Genomic DNA, 6223 nt, shown 5'->3' on the forward strand with positions numbered 1-6223 from the left:
CTCAAACCAAGTGAATTAAAGCAACAGAAATGTATTCTCTACTAGTTCTGGAGACCAGAGAAGTCCAAGATGGAATTGGGATGTTGGGATCTTTGGAAGCCACTGATAAGCATAGATGTGCTTGTTAAGGAGCTGTGGAGTTGAGAAGGGTGAGGTATGGTCCCACGTCATGCTGGTCACTTTGGCCACAAATTGCTGAAATCACAATTAACCCTGATCTGAAATTCTCTAGGTGGGGAAGACCCCAGTTAGGCAGGTCAGGACTCCAGTGCTCTGCTCTCTCCCTCTGCAGGTTGACTTTGTCATGTGGCCCAAGATAATAGCCTCCTGTCCAAGTGTCACAGTCAGACATGATGACACAAATTAGAGATCCCTAACTGATGGCCCAGCATTATTAATGCTTTTATTTCAGCACATGCTACCAAAATGCCCTCCAGGAAGTTTTTTCTAATATATAATTCAGAATACTCATATTTGTCAAATTTCAGAATACTTCTGACATCCTTCCAAGTTTTAATAAAAGCCTGTATTTATTATTTATTAACCTTGGTCAGTGTGCCTGGAACATAACAAATCCTAATATGAATTTGTTGAACTATTGCTCATGTTAATTTCTCCATTTGTCTATTACCACAGTGCGCCCAGTTTTCTGTTGATATATTTTCCTCACAGATTTCTAAGTGTTCCTTGTATATCTTTGTTTTTCAAACGTATTTATTTTCCTCTACTTGTTCTGCTTATAATAATCTGGAATGTGTATAAATAGTTTCATGTGTTTAAATATATAATGCATCCACTGCTACTTTCCTCGTCTATTAATGAAATCATTTTGAGAAATTAAATCATTCATTTTTGGAGTTTATTTTAGGGTATATAGAAATCTAATTATTGGCACCAAAGCTATAGTATAGGGGGCAGGGCACTTGTCTTAAATGCAGCCAACCTGGGTTCAATCCCCAGCACCCCCATGGTCCACTGAGCACAACCAGGAGTGGTCCCTGAGCACAGAGCTAGGAATAAGCCCTGAGCACAGCCAGGTGTGGCCCCAAACCAAAACAAAAGAAATCTGATTATTTTTAAGTTTGGTTTACACTATTAGCTAAATACCTTTTTTCCCTATAGATTTTAAATACCACTTTAACTACATACTAAATTCCTGCTTTTCTAAACATTGTGACTTAACAAAATGAGCTGTTTATATTGGTATTATTTATATACAATCATCTTTAGTTTGTGTAACTCTTTTATATATTACATATAAATATATGTGGCATGCTCTCAGACATTCCTCCCCTCCTATAATTATGCTATTTTCAAAGTATCTCAGTTTCTAATATTTATACTCTAGATAGGTTTTAAAATTCTTTGATAAATTCCTTTGACATTAACAACCCTATTGGGATTTTAAGTGGTATTGTGCTCTATTTTAAATTAATTTGGAAAACATATCGTATCCTTAAATTTAGAGGTCTCTATTCAGGATAATATGTCTCTATATATTCAAACCTTTAAAATTCACCTAAATTCAATTTAGTAAGTTATTTTAAATAGGTTCTACATCATTTTATTAACTTCATTCCTCGGCTTATCTATTTAATAATGTTTACTGAGACTTTATTGTCTTTGTTTAAAGCTCATGGGGAAAAGTTGTGTACAAAACAATCCCTAAAGTTGTGATGCCTAGAAAGCAGAGGAAGCCCTCAATAAAACTACTGTGATATGTTCTAAGAGGTGAGGATCTATGTGCAGTAGGAAACAGGAGCTGTGTTTATTTAGGTGTCCAATAAAGGCATCTCTCATATGGTGATTTGTAATACATGAGCAGATCCCAAAGAGAATAACCAAGTGAGTGAGTCTGAAAGCTGTCAGGAAGAGAATGAAGGTGTAAGTGTATGACAGTCCTGAGGAAGCACAGCATGGAGGCTAGTATTTTTATAGAGTGACTGAAGGAAAGACTAGAAAGTCTGATATCTGAGAGGGGGGCAGGAAAGCAGTAATGGTGTCCTTAAACGTAAGGTGGGGCCAGGGGAGTGCTGAATGCAGTGCCTAGCGTGGATGGCCCATATTTTAAGATTACTCTGATAGCTGCATGGAAAATTGATGGGGTATAAGTAGAATATTTGAGGAGCAGGGGGTGTAGCTCAGTTGTTTGAATGCATAGTTCCCATGTATGAGGCCCAGGGTTCAATTCCGGTATCCCCCACCCCTCAAAAGGAGTAAGAAGGAGTAAAATGTGAAGTCTTTACCATTTGAAGATCAGTTAGGATGCTGTTGAGATTTTTCATGTAAGAGATGATTGTAGCTTGGACCAAAGTAGTATCAATAGCGGTAGTATAGTATAGAATCTGGATATCGTTATGTGTAAGGTAGATTCTGTAGGATGATGATGGGCCAGATGAATGATATAGTAGAGCTAACAAAGAAGACTCCTCGGTTTTCGACTTAGGAAACTGATAAAATGGAGAATCGTTAACTGAGCTGTGGGGCTTGAGAGAATACAGTGTTAAAGCATTTGCCTTGCATACGCTGACTACAGTTCAGTCTCCTGAACGACACCAAGAGTGATCCCCAAGCACAGAACTGGGAACATCCCCCATGCACCACTGGGTGTAGCTCAACCTTCCCCCACCACAAAAAATAAAAAAGAAACACTGAGATAAGGAAGACTGCAGGTACAACATGTCCTGGTGCAGAGTTGTGTTGAGGCAAGTTTTGTTTTAGTTTGAGGTGCCATCCAGAAGTTGTTGTGGGCAGACAATTAATTGCACATAAACGTATTGCTGTCAAATATTGGCTAAATGAAATTCTGACAGAACTTGTCCATAAAATCTGGTTCTGATGATGTTCAGAGGTTACTTCTTTGGCTTTTTTCTGTCTTTTCTCTTTGTAGTACTCTAATAGATTTTCTACCCATTATTTTTTTTAATTTTAATTTTTTGTAAGGCACTGTGATTTACAAATTTACTCATAGTTGAGTATTCGAGCATAAAATGTTTCAGCACCAATTCCTCCACTAGTGTCACTTCCTTCCACTAGTGTCTCTGGTTTTCCACCCACCCCCAAATCCCCATCATGCATCCTTGACAGGCAGTTTGGTTGGTGTAGTTTGAATCTCATGTCAACTCTGTGGTTTGAATCTGTAGCAGTACCTCTTATCTATACCACCGATGTACTCAAGATCCTTACATTCTGTCCACTTCTTCTTGCTACCGCCTTGAATTCTTTCCCTCTCTGTCCATCTTCTTTTATTCTAGATTCAAAGATTATTGAGTTACCCCCCTTTAAAACCATGCATGTTGGGGCTGGAGCAATAGCACCGTGGTAGGGCATTTGCCTTGCATGCAGTCAACCCGGGTTTGATTCCCAGCATCCCATATGGTCCCCTGAACACCACCAGGAGCGATTCCTGATTGCAGAGCCAGGAGTAACCCCTGAGCATTGCCAGGTGTGACCCAAAAAGCAAAACAACAAACAGAAATGCATGTCATCGTCCAGTTATTCTATATACCACAGATAAGTGAAATTATCATGTGTTTTCATCTGCCTTCCAGCTTACTTCACTTATCATGATATCTAGTTCTACCCATGATGTAGGAAATTGCATGATTTCATCATTCATTGATGCTGAATAGTATTCCATTGTGTATATATACCAAATCTTCATTCATCACTGGACACCTAAGTTGACTCTATATCTTAGCTGTTGTACACAGTGCTTGCAAGAATAATGGTGTGGCTTTTTAATGAACGATTTTGTGTCCTGGGTATGTAGCTACCCAGAAGTGGAATTGCTAGGTCATATGGCAGCTCAATTCATACTTTACTGAGAAATCTCCATACTTTTTTTCCCTAAGTGTTTAAACAGACAGCATTCCACCAGCAATGAATGAAAGTTCCTTTCTCTCTCTCTCTCTCTCTCTCTATATATATATACATATATATATATACACACATATGTGTATATATATGCCATTCTCACTCGTGTGGGAAGATACGTCATTGTCTTAATTAGATTTCCCTAATATAAATGATAAACAATTTTCCCTGTACTTATTGGTTATTCATTTGTATTCTTTAGAAAAATGCCTATTTATTTCCTCTCCCCATTTTGTGACCGGGATTTTGTGTTTGTTGTTGACCTTTGTGAGTACCTTATATATCCACAATATCAACCTTTTTTTCTGTTGTGTGTTAAGTGTGAATATTTTCTTCCATTCAGTTAGCTGTCTTTTAGTTTTGGCCCATGTTTTTTTTTGCCATGAAGAAACTTTTTGATTCACTGTAGTGCCATTTGTCTATTTTTTTATTCAACCAACCACTCAACCCAGCTTCGGTCCCTGGCACCCCATATGGGCCCTCAAGCACTACCAGCAGTAATATCATTAGTATCATCTCATTGAAGATCCCTTTAAGGTCCAAATCTGGGGGCATTCTAATCCTAAACATACTGTATAGACCTACATGTACTGCTTCAATTTACTATATAGATGCCAGTCTGGTTTCAGGGTCTTTGATCCACTTTGAATTGAATTCTGTGTAAGGTGTGAGATATGGATTCATCTTTAATTTTTCACTTGTGATTATCCAGGTTTCTCAGCACTATTTGTTGAAGAGGCTATCTTTATTCAATTTCATGTTCTCAACCTCTTTGTGGAAAATTAGCTGACCATAGATATAGAGATTTATCCTTGGTCTACATTTGTCCTTGATCTACCCACTAATTTTTCTTTTCTATTTTTCAGTTTTGATTTTGGGGCCACACCTGGCAGTGCTCATAGCTTAGCCCCTAGCTCTGTGCTCAGGGATTATTTCTGGTGGTGCTTGGGGGACCATATGGGGTGCCAGGGATCGAACCTGGGTTGATTGCTTGCAAGGCAATCTATCCAACCTCTACTCGTTCACGTTTTTTTTTAATTTTTGGGTCACACCCAGCAATGCATAGGGATTACTCCTGGCTCATGCATTCAGGAATTACTCCTGGCAGTGCTTGGGGGACCATATAGAATGCTGGGAATCGAACCTGGGTCGGCCACATGCAAGGCGGCCCTACCCTCTGCACTATTGATCCAGCCCCTACTCATTCACTTTTTTGTGCATTTTCCTAGGACATAATCCCAGGTTTGTGCTAATGAATTAGTAACATTGTACATTTCTTAAAAATTTTTATTAGTGAAACACCATGAGGTACAGTTGTAGACTTACAAATTTTTGTGCTTTGGTTTCAATTATACAATGTTCGAGTACCCATGCCTCCACCAGTGCCCATTTTCCACCACCACGGATCCCAGTATCCCTCCCACCCCCCACCCCCCCACCCCACCCTGCCTCTGTGGCAGGGCATTACCTTTTGTTCTCTCTCTCATTTTGGGTGTTGTGGTTTGCAAAAGAGGCATTGAATGTCAATCATGTTTGGTCTATATATAGTCTACTTTCAGCCTGCTTCTTCCATCCTGGGAGGATCCTAAAAATATGGAACACTTCACAAATTTGCATGTCATCCTTGCACAGGGGCCATGCTAATCTTTTCTGTATTGTTCCAATTTTAGTATATGTGCTGCTGAAGCGAGCACAACATTGTTCATTTTACTTGTGTTTTCCTTTAAACGAAAAAAGTAAGAAATCTGAGTATAAAGTTATTTTCAAAGATTCAAGTATCATTTACAAATTGTGTGTATAGTCTTTCTAATTGAGCATTTTTGTCTTTATTATTTTCTTCTTATTTGACTTAAATGTATTATATCTTTCCTAGATCAATGAGTTGCTTTGTGTTTTAAGTAAGCAGGAGCTCCAGCTAAAATCCCATGAGGCCCAACAAGAAGCCTTTATTGCCTAGTGACTGGAGAGCAAAATAGAGACAATCTTTTTCCCGGCTAACTCTGTCACCTTGCACTAGTGTTGTCTCTGTGCTTTAGTTCCCTTATCTGTAAAATGAAAGAGTAACAGAAAAATATTACATGGGGGACCGAGGGCGGGGGTGGCGAATGAGGATAGAGAAAGCCCCTAGAAGAGTATCTGGCATTGAATTTAGTAGGTCCTAAATAGCAGGGACCTAGCTGATACTATTATCTGAAGATGTTGACTTGAAGTTGTAAGAAATAGTACTTTTCTGGGCCTTGCACAGTTATTGCTAGACATGGACCAGCCTTCTTTCAAACCTGGCCTGGAAGTATCATGGAGTTTTTCCTGCTGTCATGGTGTTTACTTTGATGAGGTTTCTATTGTT

The 6223-nt window shown here is 38.9% G+C and overlaps 1 non-coding gene across 1 annotated transcript; it reads right to left on the minus strand.

Annotated features, from left to right (window-relative positions):
* Positions 1-5463: 5463 nt before the first annotated feature.
* On the minus strand, positions 5464-5570 carry LOC130033239 (U6 spliceosomal RNA). The gene has a single exon (XR_008793940.1). It is a non-coding gene; the product is annotated as a U6 spliceosomal RNA (small nuclear RNA).
* Between the last annotated feature and the right edge of the window lie 653 nt (positions 5571-6223).

This window comes from Sorex fumeus, unplaced genomic scaffold (assembly GCF_029834395.1).
Source record: "Sorex fumeus unplaced genomic scaffold, SorFum_2.1 ptg000051l, whole genome shotgun sequence".
Classification (NCBI taxonomy): domain Eukaryota; kingdom Metazoa; phylum Chordata; class Mammalia; order Eulipotyphla; family Soricidae; genus Sorex; species Sorex fumeus.